At 36.5% G+C, this 14,296-nt stretch overlaps 1 long non-coding RNA gene across 1 annotated transcript; it reads left to right on the top strand.

Moving 5' to 3' along the window:
* The first annotated feature begins 11,246 nt into the window (after positions 1-11,246).
* On the top strand, positions 11,247-12,099 carry LOC114417666. The gene is made up of 2 exons (XR_003667871.1): positions 11,247-11,567; positions 11,763-12,099. It is a non-coding gene; the product is annotated as an uncharacterized LOC114417666 (long non-coding RNA).
* The last annotated feature ends 2,197 nt before the right edge of the window (positions 12,100-14,296 follow it).

The raw sequence follows: 14,296 nt of genomic DNA, 5'->3' as shown, positions 1-14,296 counted from the left end.
TATTATAGGGGGGTGTAGCTAAGTTCTAGCTTCTCATCTCAAGGAGGTGAGCTTAGCTATTAGAGTGGTGTGTGTAGCTAAGCTCTAGCTTCTTTAGGAATCTTTTCAAGGAAGCTTCTCAAGGAGGTGAGCTTAGTTATTAGAGGGTTGTGTGTAGCTAAGCTCTGGCTTCTCAAGGAAGTTTTCTCAAAGAAGCTTCTCAAGAAAGCTTCTCAAGGAAGCTACCTAGTCTATAAATAGAAACATGTGTAACACTTGTTGTAACTTTGATGAATGAGAGTCTTGTGAGACACAACTCAAAGTTCAACTTCTCTCCCTTTTTCTTCCTTCAATTTCGTGCTCCCCCCTCTCTCTTTCTCTCCCTCTTTCTTTTCCTCCATTGAAGCATCCTCTCCAAGCTTCTTATCCAAGGCTCATCTTGGTGGTGAAGCTCCTTCTTCCATGGCTTATTCCCTAATGGATGGCGCCTCCTCTCACCTCTTCTCCTTTGTCTTCCGCTGCATCTCTATGGTGTAAAATCACCATTAAAAGACCTCATTGAAGCTCAAAGATCCAGCCTCCATAGAAGCCCCACAAGCAAGCTTCCATCAAGTGGTATCAGAGCACAAGAGCTTCAAGTAGGTGCTCCTTAAACCTCCATTAATTTTTTGCTTTACCTTCTCTTCCATTGTTTTTTCTTCATTTTTTCTCCATGTATCTCCTCAAATGTCTTGTGCTAAATGTTGTTAACATGATTCTTTAGAGTTTTCACCGATTAAACTTGCTATAGAAGCTAGATTTTATTTTCTATGGTTCAAATTTCTTGTTCTTGTTCTTGAACCATGAATTGTGTTGAGTTTAGGTTCCTTTGAGTTTTGTCTTGTTATTTTTTTGTGGCTGAAACCTAAACCATGAAATTCTTGAAAAAATATTAAAGTAGAAGAAAACCTCAAAAATCTAGAGTGACTTGTTCACCTATTGTAGTTTTGTCATAAAAGTCATGTCTAGTCTTGAAACTTGTCACATAAGATTTCTTATGTTGTGCTGAATTTTATTTTCTTGTTTCTTTGTCAAACTCATTTGCTCATGAGTGTATGAAATTATTTTAGCCTATTAATTGATTTGAGTCAAATCTTTCATGTTAATTAGTCCTTAACATGTTCATGCAAAATTCTTAGAGAGTCTTTGATTGTGAACCTTTTCTTGAACTTTTAGGTTTCCTTATGATTGTGTCTATTGTGAATTTGAGTTTTGGTGATTGAATTGCAGGCTGAAATGTTGATCCTAAGTGAATATTGAACTCCTAAAACTTTGGTAAACAATCCTAGTGAGTTCAACATACATAGGAAGGTTGAAAGTAAGCCCAAGGCAATCAATATACCATGCTTAAAAAAAATCGCTGGTGCTGGCAGCTTGGACATACAAACTTGTAAAAATTACTGAGAATTGGTTACTTCGAATTTTGAGCTGAAATTTTTACTGAATTTTCTAGACATCTGTAAAAAAGTTAGAAAAAAGAAACAAGTGATTTGGATAAAAGGAAAAAATACGAAAAATCACACAAGTTGGTAGGAAAATCAGTATCCAGGAAAAAAAATGAAAGGGAAGTGTGCTTGTTGTTTTGGCTCAAAATTTATTCTATAATTGGTGCCTATGTTATACCAATCTTAGTTCCAAAATTTCAATTGAAAATTAGTGTGAAGACAAGTGCCAAAGCTAGAGGTTTTTTGAGTCTTTTTTTTTCTAGTTTTTTTACTCTACTCTAGAGCCATTCTAAGTTTCTCTTTGAGTCCTGGCTTGCTTCTATGTCCTTTTCATTGCTTTAATTGTTGAATAATCCTTGAAAAATTGTCTTGTTAAAACTCCATTGGTTTAGCTTTCATTTCATTTTTTTTTGTCTTTGGTTATAGCTTGTCTCTTTGTTTCCTTGTTTGTGGGTTACCATATAGGGAATTGGAAGGAGGATTGGTGTCATCCCTTGAAGAATTTGAGTCAAGAAAAAAGGGCCAACCACCTTAAGAGCTATTGGACTAAGAAGAATTCCAAATTGAGTGAATCACCAAAGAGAGAGCAACCACCAAAATTGAGGACCGTTTTGTAATTTTGTAATTTGCAATTTACTTACCTTCATTGCTTTCAAGTTTTGTAACAAAAAGGCCTTTCATTGGAAGTGTGTTGGGAGCCTCCAATAGGTTACCAAACTTCCATTTGTGTATAATAATTTTAGGCAATTTTTCCTTAGGATAGTGAGTGTTTTGTTGGGAACCTTGAATGTGGTCATCCAAACACTCTTAGGATTCGCCTAGTTTACATTTTTTGTCAAACCGCCTAGATAGCTTTCCGTTTACCAATTAGTTGTTTACCTTATCTTTCACACCTCTTTTAGTGTTTATTTTGGCTAGCTTCAACCATAGTTTCTTTTACCTTTTGTTTTCAAACCTCCAACAAGAAAGAACCACAACTTAGGAACTAACATGATTCATCATTCATCTAGTGTTAATGGCGAGGGTACTAGTCATAAAGACCCTTTATCTAGAATCTTAGATGAGTTGAGTTCCCTCAAGTTATGGAAAGAAAAACAAGAGAGAAAAGAAAAAGGGAAAAAAGTGGAAAAAATAAGTCAAGATGAAAGAAAGAAAATAAGAGAGGAAGAAAGAAGAAAAATATTGAAAGAAATGAAAAGAGAAAAACATGCCTCCTATAGTAGTCATAACTCTTGCAAGAGCCTAAGTGAAGAACTTCGTGACTATTACGAAGGAAGGCATAGGTCACATCTTAGACCTCACTCCCATAGAAGAGAAAAGGAAAGAAAGCCTCAAGAGGCTAACATTAACCTCTCATACTTCCACGGGAAGGACAATGTAGAGGCTAACTTAGATTGGGAAATAAGGGTAGAGCAACAACTTAAAAAGAAGTCTACTTCAAAATCTTATGGCTCTCACTCTTATCCAAAGAAAGTGATGAGGACATGACCAAGAGCAAGGGCAAGGATCCACTTGAAGGACTTGGAGGACCTATGACAAGGGCTAGAGCAAGGAATGCCAAGGAAGCTCTTCAACAAGTGCTGTCCATACTATTTGAATACAAGCCCAAGTTTCAAGGAGAAAAGTCCAAGGTTGTGAGTTGTATCATGGCCCAAATGGAGGAGGACTAAATGACACCACTTTGTCTCAATTTTTAGAGTGTTTAGTTTGTCTAAATAATGGCCCAATCCTTGTAAAGTTGGCTGACCAAAAATATGTTTTGGGTTAATCAATTAAAAAGGCTTTAGTTAGGTTTAGTTCAAGTTGTAATAAGGGCCCAATTGGCAACCTAGGCATCAGCCTTTTGGGAGACCAAATGGTGGCTGACTTGTTGGCTGTTGGGGGTGACTTTTGGTTGCCACAATTTCAGTTACACTCAGCCATTAAGTTTTTTTTAATTCCCTAGGTTAATGGCATTAAGTTATTTTAATTCTAGGTTAGTGGGTCATTACTAAAATCTGCTGTAAAGCTTCTATATAAGCTGAACCATTTTATCAATAAACACAAGTTGAGTTTTATTCAGAAAATTAGAGTTTATCTCTTTTATCTTAGTGAGAGTGATTCTCCTAAATTCTTGAGTGATTCAAGAACACCCTGGCTGTATCAAAGGACTTTCACAACCTTTGTGTGTTGCCCTCGCTGGAAAGAGTGATTCTTTCCTTCCTTTCATCTTCACCCTTGTTCTTTCAAACCACAATTCCAGAAAATCCACCTCTGCCCAGAATTATCTCGTGGCCATAACTCCCATTTTACGCACTCAAATTAAGTGATTCTTGAGCCTAAATTGACTTTCAAAACGAGACCTTTCACCTCGTTTTGGAATAACCTCATTTGGAGCCCTGTAGCTTCAGTTATTGCCATTTCTATATTTCTGTCCAGCCACCACTTAACCTACATTTTACCATCCCATTCATCCATTTTATGCCAAGAACCACCTTATTAAGACCCACGAAATTAACCACCTTATTTTCCATCCTTTCCTTAATCAATTTCCGCATTTTTCATCAAGGTTTAATCCTAGACGATCCTAAGTCAGCCCTTGTGCCATGAGGGTTCATATCATTTGGTAATTAGAGCTCCGGTTCTAGGATCAACACTTCCTTTGCTGGAAATATTGGGTAACATCCTTCTTTATTCTCTTTGCCATTTATATTACCTTCTTATTCATATATATTTTTTTTAGGCTGAACCATTGCAAAAGTTAAGCCTTTTGATCTCTTTGTTATAAAAAAAAAAAAGAAGCAAAATTTCGTATAAGCAAAATTAAAAAAAAAAAATTGGGCTGAATGGTTCATGCTTGAAGAACTTTAAAAAAAATCTCTTTAAGGTAATATATTGGTTGCATGAAGGATTGTTACTTGAATTCCTAAATTCTGAATTTTATTTCCTTCATTTGTGCCTAAAAACATTGTTAGCCTTTTTCTTGGTTAACCTTTTCCTTGTCTAGCCTTACCTTACACATATTGGTGAATTGTTCTTTGTTGTGGCCATAATCTCTTGAATTGCCTAAGAACTCAAGGGGAATTAGAGTGGTAAAAGGCAAGAGTGTTTCATTAGAGAAAAGCCATAATTGTGTGATACACTTGAGTGGGTGAGGTATTCAAACAACAACTATAATTGTCTTGTTACGTTTGATTTGTTTGTTTGAGATGTCAGGTACTAATCCTAATGATGGAGTGGGGCTTTCGCAATTCCAAATGTAAGCTTTGATGCAACATTTGGAGAGGTTAATGAAACAACGAGATGATGCGCTCCATGAGAGGTTGGATCAAATGGAGAATAGAGATCATAATGAAGAAGAAAGGAGGAGAAGAGGGAATGATGGTGTTCCTAGACAAAACCGAATTGATGGTATTAAACTCAACATTCCTCCATTTAAAGGAAAGAATGATCCGGAGGCCTACTTGGAGTGGGAGACGAAAATAGAGCATGTTTTCTCATGCAACAACTATGAGGAGGACCAGAAGGTGAAGCTTGCCGCCACGGAGTTTTCCGACTATGCTCTTGTGTGGTGGAACAAGCTACAAAAGGAGAGAGCAAGAAATGAAGAGCCAATGGTTGATACATGGACGGAGATGAAAAAGATCATGAGGAAGCGGTATGTGCCGGCTAGTTACTCAAGGGACTTGAAATTCAAGCTCCAAAAACTAACCCAAGGCAACAAGGGGGTTGAGGAGTATTTCAAGGAAATGGATGTGCTCATGATTCAAGCAAATATTGAAGAAGATGAGGAGGTAACTATGGCTCGATTTCTTAATGGTTTGACTAATGATATCCGTGATATTGTTGAGCTGCAGGATTTTGTTGAAATGGATGATTTGCTTCACAAAGCAATCCAAGTGGAGCAACAATTAAAAAGGAAGGGAGTGGCTAAGAGGAGTTTTACCAACTTTGATTCTTCTGGTTGGAAAGACAAAGGTAAGAAAGATGGGGCTGCTACTTCTATTAGTTCCACACCTATCCCATCAAAAACTCGCTCAAAGTCCCAAGAGGAACCCTCTAAAAGGAGTAGAGATGTGAAGTGTTTCAAGTGCCAAGGCCTAGGACACTATGCTTATGAGTGCCCTAACAAAAGGTCCATGGTTCTTAGAGATGGAGAATATATAAGTGAATCCGATGTTGAAGAAGAAGAGGAGAGTGAGTACGTAGAGGAAGAGGAGACTCCAGAGGGAGATTTGTTGATGATTAGGCAGTTACTTGGTGGTCAGTTGAAGCATGAGGAGGAGAGCCAAAGAGAAAGCATCTTTCACACTAGATGTTTAATCAATGGCAAGGTGTGCATGGTGATCATTGATGGAGGTAGTTGCACCAATGTGGCTAGTGCTAGATTAGTGCCAAAGCTAAATTTAGCTACTAAACCACATCCTAGGCCATACAAACTTCAATGGCTTAGTAAGGATGGGGAGGTGCAAGTGAGGCAGCAAGTGGAAGTGGACGTTTCCATTGGGAAATACAATGATAAGGTACTTTGTGATGTTGTTCCTATGGAGGCCAGTCACTTACTTTTGGGGAGACCATGGCAATTTGATAAAAGAGCCAATCATGACGGTTACACCAACAAGATCTCTTTCATGCACCAAGACAAAAAGATTGTGCTCAAGCCATTGAGTCCACAAGAAGTGTGTGAGGATCAAAAGAAAATGAGAGAAAAACTTCTTCAAGAGAAAAAAGAAAAAGAAAAAGTGAGCAAAACACTTGAGAGTGAGAAAAAGAGGGAAACACTTGAGAGGAAAAAGAGTGAACAAAAGAAGAGTGAAACACTTGAAGTGAGGGAGAGCTATTTAGCCACAAAAAGTGAGGTCAAGAGGTTGTTTCGTGCTAAACAGTCACTATATATCTTATTTTGCAAAAATCAGATTTTGACCACTAACACTTTTGATGATTTTGAAGTTGTTTATGGTTTTAACCCACTAACTCCTCTTGATTTTTTGCCTATGCCTAATGTTTCTATTTTTAAGCATAAAGAAGGTCAAGCAAAGGCGGACTATGTGAAGAAGCTTCATGGGAGAGTCAAAGATCAAATTGAGAGGAAAAATAAAAGCTATGCTAAACAAGCCAACAAAGGAAGAAAGAAGGTTGTCTTCGAACCCGGAGATTGGGTTTGGGTGCACATGAGAAAATAAAGGTTTCCGGAACAGAGGAAATCAAAGCTTCAACCAAGGGGAGATGGACCATTTCAAGTGCTTGAAAGAATCAATGACAATGCTTACAAAGTTGAGCTGCCCGGTGAGTATAATGTTAGTTCCACCTTCAATGTCTCTGATTTACCTCTTTTTGATGCAGATGGAGAATCCGATTTGAGGACAAATCCTTCTCAAGAGGGAGAGAATGATGAGGACATGACCAAGAGCAAGGGCAAGGATCCACTTGAAGGACTTGGAGGACCTATGACAAGGGCTAGAGCAAGGAATGCCAAGGAAGCTCTTCAACAAGTGTTGTCCATACTATTTGAATACAAGCCCAAGTTTCAAGGAGAAAAGTCCAAGGTTGTGAGTTGTATCATGGCCCAAATGGAGGAGGACTAAATGACACCACTTTGTCTCAATTTTTAGAGTGTTTAGTTTGTCTAAATAATGGCCCAATCCTTGTAAAGTTGGCTGACCAAAAATATGTTTTGGGTTAATCAATTAAAAAGGCTTTAGTTAGGTTTAGTTCAAGTTGTAATAAGGGCCCAATTGGCAACCTAGGCATCAGCCTTTTGGGAGACCAAATGGTGGCTGACTTGTTGGCTGTTGGGGGTGACTTTTGGTTGCCACAATTTCAGTTACACTCAGCCATTAAGTTTTTTTTAATTCCCTAGGTTAATGGCATTAAGTTATTTTAATTCTAGGTTAGTGGGTCATTACTAAAATCTGCTGTAAAGCTTCTATATAAGCTGAACCATTTTATCAATAAACACAAGTTGAGTTTTATTCAGAAAATTAGAGTTTATCTCTTTTATCTTAGTGAGAGTGATTCTCCTAAATTCTTGAGTGATTCAAGAACACCCTGGCTGTATCAAAGGACTTTCACAACCTTTGTGTGTTGCCCTCGCTGGAAAGAGTGATTCTTTCCTTCCTTTCATCTTCACCCTTGTTCTTTCAAACCACAATTCCAGAAAATCCACCTCTGCCCAGAATTATCTCGTGGCCATAACTCCCATTTTACGCACTCAAATTAAGTGATTCTTGAGCCTAAATTGACTTTCAAAACGAGACCTTTCACCTCGTTTTGGAATAACCTCATTTGGAGCCCTGTAGCTTCAGTTATTGCCATTTCTATATTTCTGTCCAGCCACCACTTAACCTACATTTTACCATCCCATTCATCCATTTTATGCCAAGAACCACCTTATTAAGACCCACGAAATTAACCACCTTATTTTCCATCCTTTCCTTAATCAATTTCCGCATTTTCCATCAAGGTTTAATCCTAGACGATCCTAAGTCAGCCCTTGTGCCATGAGGGTTCATATCAGAAAGACCAAGGTCAAGGCATCTTAGGGGTGACACCTTCTAAGCCCAAAGATGATAAGGGGGAGGCAATAGAAAAGCAAGCCCCTAAGGCTAGTATGCAAGAGAAAACTAGCTCTATAAAGTGCTTTAAATGTCTTGGAAGAGGCCACATTACTTCTCCATGCCCACCACAAAAACCATGATTATGAGGGGCCAAGACATTTATGGTAGCCAAGATGAGGCTACTACTTCACCTTCCTCTAGTGAAAGTGAATAAGCAAAAGGGGAAGAATCTAGTGAAGAAATCTACCCCCAAGAAGATGGACAACCATTAGTGGTTAAAGAGAAGTGTAAGGAGGTAAGTGTCTCCTCCAAGAGGTTAGCTAAGAAGGAAACTCATTTTACAATAAAGACAAACATTAAAGAAACTTTCCCTCTTAGACAATCTCCACATTTTCTCTTTTGTAAAAAGACACTTGCTAGCATTGCCACACCTCTTGGGCTTGAATTTATTCCTCAAGTAAAGAAGTTCTTGGATGAGGGTTTGGTTCGCAAGAGCTTAAATCCTTGTGCTTTGTTGGTGCCCAAAATAGGTATTATTAGGCACCAAGTCCCTAAAATAGGTGGTATGATGAATGTTTTGAGTGGTGCAACCCTCTTTTGTAAAATCACTCGTACACCTAACATCTTCATGGTGTGTGTACATAGGGACCCATTAGGTAGGTTTGTTCTTATTTTTAGTTTGAATACAAACTTAGGTACTCATATGGGACACCTTAGGTTTGTCATACTTTTTGGTAGGAATAATCAATATGAAAATACAGAAAAAGGTATGTTTTATTGCGTTACTTTTCTTAATTTTTCAAATAGTGATCAAGGGGTTCCCATGAACCCTAAGAGAATAAAGGTCATTCCTGAGTGGCCTACTCCACCAAGTATAAGAAAAATTTGGGGCTTCCATGACTTAACAAACTTTTACAAAAGGTCTGTCCCATATTTTTCTATACTTGTAGCACCACTCATTGAGTTGGTGAGAAACCATGTTCCTTCATGGGAAGATGCCCAGGAAATGGGTTTTCAGACCTTACCTTACTTCAACATACCAAACACCACTAATACATATGTTTTTGTTCTTTTTACAGGTGTTGAGGGAAGGAGCCCAGAGTATGAAGAACCTCGGGATTTGAGGTCAAATCCTTTCCAAGGTGGAGGGAATGATGCAATCCTACCCCACAAGGGCATTGGATAGAAGACTCCAAGTAGATTGGGCCAGAGATCCAAGGGAAGGCCCTAGGGTTCTCATGAGCCTTAGGGTAGATTTTGAGCCCATGGGCTAAGTATGAGTCCGCTTATCTTTGTAAATATTAGAATAGGTTTTTTTTCCTTCATTTAGGCCTTGTATTTTGGTCATTCTAGTAGTATAGGGTTTTAGCCTTGTATTTCGAGATATTTTGAGTAGTCTTTGTAGTAGACTTTTTTTGTATTTTCATGTATTTTGTTATGGGGGTGAGCTTAGCTATTATAGGGGGTGTGTAGCTAAGTTCTAGCTTCTCATCTCAAGGAGGTGAGCTTAGCTATTAGAGAGGTGTGTGTAGCTAAGCTCTAGCTTCTTTAGGAATCTTTTCAAGGAAGCTTCTCAAGGAGGTGAGCTTAGTTATTAGAGGGTTGTGTGTAGCTAAGCTCTAGCTTCTCAAAGAAGTTTTCTCAAAGAAGCTTCTCAAGGAAGCTACCTAGTCTATAAATAGAAACATGTGTAACACTTGTTGTAACTTTGATGAATAAGAGTCTTGTGAGACACAACTCAAAGTTCAACTTCTCTCCCTTTTTCTTCCTTCAATTTCGTGCTCCCCCCTCTCTCTTTCTCTCCCTCTTTCTTTTCCTCCATTGAAGCATCCTCTCCAAGCTTCTTATCCAAGGCTCATCTTGGTGGTGAAGCTCCTTCTTTCATGGCTTATTCCCTAGTGGATGGCGCCTCCTCTCACCTTTTCTCCTTTGTCTTCCGCTGCATCTCCATGGTGGAAAATCACCATTAAAAGACTTCATTGAAGCTCAAAGATCCAGCCTCCATAGAAGCCCCACAAGCAAGCTTCCATCAACTCCTCTCACAACCAATTAAAATAATGAGATCCTTCCTCTCTTTCCAATTGATGTTTCTGACCTCATTCTCACAGTCACAAAACTAATATCATACGCAACAGTACGAGCCCATTGCAATACGTCTTCACGAGTAGCAAACACCTACAAAAGGGATAATACATGTTTAGTCTTCTTAGGACATTCATTTACTTACTTTAACTTAATAAAAAATCATATTAATACTTGAGAAGTATTGAAGGCATCAGAACAATCAATATTTTCAAATATACCAAGTTCCTCTCCATTGTCTTCATTCATATTAATTTCTTCAAACATAATGCTTTTATATATCCACTGATCTTCGTCCATCTTAACAAAATATTAAAAAAATTTCAATGATAAACTAACGACAACTAATGAAATTCCATACGTGTAGCCTATACGGATTGACATATAATAATTCATACCTCTATATAAATATAATAATAATTTATCTCTTAATAAAATATATGAATTGTTATTACTTTTAATTAATTCTAATTATTTATAAATAAATCTACTTATTTTAAAAAACTTCAATGTTGAAATTTATTTTAAAATCTTCTACACTAGACAAAAAACATTTATGTAGATATGTCAATAAATATGTTTTTTAGCATATACTATGACACAATTTTATTAGTTTTTTACTACATATACTAATATATTACATTGAAATTGATAAACATATATATAATAATTTATATCTAAATTTTTATACACTTGAATAAATTATTTAATATATTAATATTTATACAAATATATTAATAAATATAACCAAGTTTATAAAAAATACATTAAAAATAAATTTTTTAAATTTTTTTAACTTATATAGTTTGTTAATCCGTAGGATCATACGGATTGTCATATAGATTGTCAATCCATATGAACTATTATGGATTACCAATTCGTATATGGATTCATCGCAAATGTAAAAAATTCACCTTTCCTCCGCTGTTTCCACCGCTAACACCCACCACCACGACAACCACGCCCTCAATGTAGCAGGTAACCAACCACAATAGAACAACGACCTCAGCCTCCAACAAACCAGTGAATGGTGTAACAAGAAAGCGAAATAGGAACAAATGAATAAGAAGAATGAAAAAAGGGCAAACTGGGAATTAATGGAAAAATACTGGTTATAGAAGAAATTTGTCTAGCGTAGGAAGCAAAGCCCTAAGGAGAGGGTAAAAAGACTTTTGTTGTCAAGGATAATAAGAATGGGCCTTCAAAGAAAGGAGGCCCTTCACCTGTGCACACAAAGCTCTCTTAGCCAGTGGATGCTAATCACCAAAACATGGCAAAAAGACAAAGTTTATGAAGGGGAAGGCTCCTATGACGGAAATATCCTCTGTTGAGGTTGAAAAGGGGTCAAAGGTTGATAGGGAGAAGGAACTCCGTACGATTCAATACCTTCAACAAATTGGTGAAACCTTTGTTTTTGGGGGAATCAATCGTATATATAATATGGTTGGAAAGGTGTTTGGTCCAGATGCAGAAACGATTACTAGATGTGAATTTTGGCTTGTTCATGAATCTACTAAAAACACTTGAGTTTCGAATATTTGATTTCTTTTGTAATGCATGTGTTAGGAATTGTTCATGATAAGTTTTAGGAGTATTCTGATTATTTAGTTAATATGCAACTAAGAACTACTAACTCTTATTTATTCATTTACTTATTAATTTTATTTTCTTGATGTTGAAGGTGTATGAAGTAGGTTCAGGACTGATTGGTGCTAGTGAGGATTTACAACCAGTGTGTGTGTGCTTTTTGACACTTAGAGCACTATCTGGATGATATGCTCTAGCGATCTAACTTCCGTCAGGCTTGAATATATATCACACTCTTTTTTGGTAATTTTGCTTACTTAAATTATTCATTACAATTTAAGAAGTTATATTGTTTTAGACAGATAAATTTTTATTTTATAAAGCTATGCTTGCAAAGATTTTACACAATGGCTTGAAATCATTATGATTGTGTTGTAACCACAAATCCTCTAACATAATTGATATGCAAATATTTGCTTTTCTTTTAGCAATATTGGTTGTCTATTTGTTTGTGTCATTCAATTAACTTATTTGAAAGAAGCAATACTGTCTGCAAAACACTGGTGAGAAACGTATTGGAGAAAGAGCTTACCCTGTACTTGCAGGGATATGCTACATTTTGCTTTCAGTAAAGTTGGGAGTTACTACTCTATATCATTTAATAACTGGTGTCCATCTCTCACTTTGATAATTAAGATTTCATAAAAATTTAAGTTACTTTTTAATTTATTTATATTTTTATTATAGTTTATACGAGCCTTACGTGCAATTGATGAATGAATATATTATAAATTTTATGTGAGTTCTTTTGTAGTTCCTTAACACTTTATTATTTGAAGAATACATGATATAAACAATGTTATGAATCTTGTAATAAGGTAATCATTGCTTCCTTAACTTTTGGTTGTCCCCCGGGTTTGTGTTTGTGATTTTTATAATGAACATTGACCAGGCTAAGAAATACCGTAACTCGCGCACAAGGACTCCTTAAATATGGATGTTGACACAAGTTTGGAGCATATTATCAGGATAAATGCCTGGTATAAATTAACTTATTTGTGTCATTCAATTAACTTATTTGAAAGAAGCAATACTGCAACATATATCTGTTTTTTAGATGATAGGCTATATATAATCTATCCTTAGACAAAACCACATGTGTAACCTATTTTGGCAAATATGTCACAAGCATAGTAATTAATAGCGGATAGGGGCGGCCCTCCAAAAATGGTATAGCGGTAACGGGATAGCCACTATTTAGATCCCTGCGTACATTATATTACAAGATCTATATAATATAATATATATGCTGAAAAATAAAGAAAAACACATAAAATTAAACACATCCAGAATTAAGATAATAAGATTCATAACAGTTTCCCAAAACAGTAAAAACTACGTAACAGCACATCACTACGTTCAAAATAGAGATATAGTTATTGTTTGCATATCCAAAACAACAAACAATTAAGGAAATCAAATAAAAAAAAGTTTAAGCCTCCAAGGCTTAAAGGCGTCAATTAGCAAATTCAATACAAAACATTAAATATATTTTGTCATTGCTAAATATATAAAAAGGGGTAACCCTTAGGTGGATTTTGTCAAGATCGAAGGGCTTGCCAAAAAATTTGTCAATTGACAAAAAACTTTTTCACATTCTTCTGACTATGCAAATTTTTCATTCTATCTTAAACATTTGAAAAAAGGAAAGGATTTATCACCAGATTTTGAAAGAAAGCCAGATAAGGAAGCAATCTGACCTATTAACTATTATTGTACTTCCTTTATGCTGTTTGGACTCCACAACGATCGCAAAGCATTTATCTAGGTTAGCTTCGATCCCTCTTTGTGAAAGCATGAAATTGAGGAACTTCTCTTGCTTGAATGTCAAACGAGCATTTCTTCTCGAGTTCAACTTCAACCGGTACCTGTTGATCATATCGAAGATTTCTTGTAGATCGGCTCCATGCATGTTTTCCAAAGTTGATTTCACCACCATATCGTCAACGTAAGCCTCCACATTCCTTCTATCAAGTTGGGTAAAACTCTGTCCATGAGCCTCTAGTATGTTGCACGTGAAAAATATACATATATTGATTTAAACATGCAAATCAATTTAAATGGCATATTCAGATCAAACAGCGGAAATTAAAATATTACGAGTGTACCTCCAGCCATTGCAAATCGAACGCGAAGCGGCACACACACGAACCTGAAAGACAGTTTTGTTCTTCCAGACCCTTACTCACTCTGAATAGATGGTGTGTTTTTTTTTTTTAATAGAGAAGTGGGTTTAGTGATACAAAACTGAGAGCACCCCATCCTATTTATAGAATTTGTCCATCACAGAGCTTAACTTGTTATCAGAACGTGAGATATGAAGTTATCAGTACGTGAGATAAAGGATGGGTACGTGATTTGTTACTGAAGGTGGTTGCAAATATATTGCAAAGATATGGGTTGAATGTGGATGGAAAATGAACCAAATTCAAAAATAACTAAATTTTTCCAAAATAATAAAATATAAACAGGAAGCATGTGGAGCGTGAATGTGGACTTCCAACATTCTCCCACTTGGTCCATTTAACTCAACATCAACCGTAACAAGAAACATAATATATGAGTCATGGCGATAGGTACTCTGATGATGAGTAGTATCTTCCATGTACCACAATATATCAAGTCTCT

The sequence above is a fragment of the Glycine soja genome, chromosome 7, assembly GCF_004193775.1.
Source record: "Glycine soja cultivar W05 chromosome 7, ASM419377v2, whole genome shotgun sequence".
NCBI lineage: Eukaryota > Viridiplantae > Streptophyta > Magnoliopsida > Fabales > Fabaceae > Glycine > Glycine soja.
Note: the sequence above shows the minus strand (reverse complement) of the source record. Positions and strands in the feature narration are given on the sequence as shown.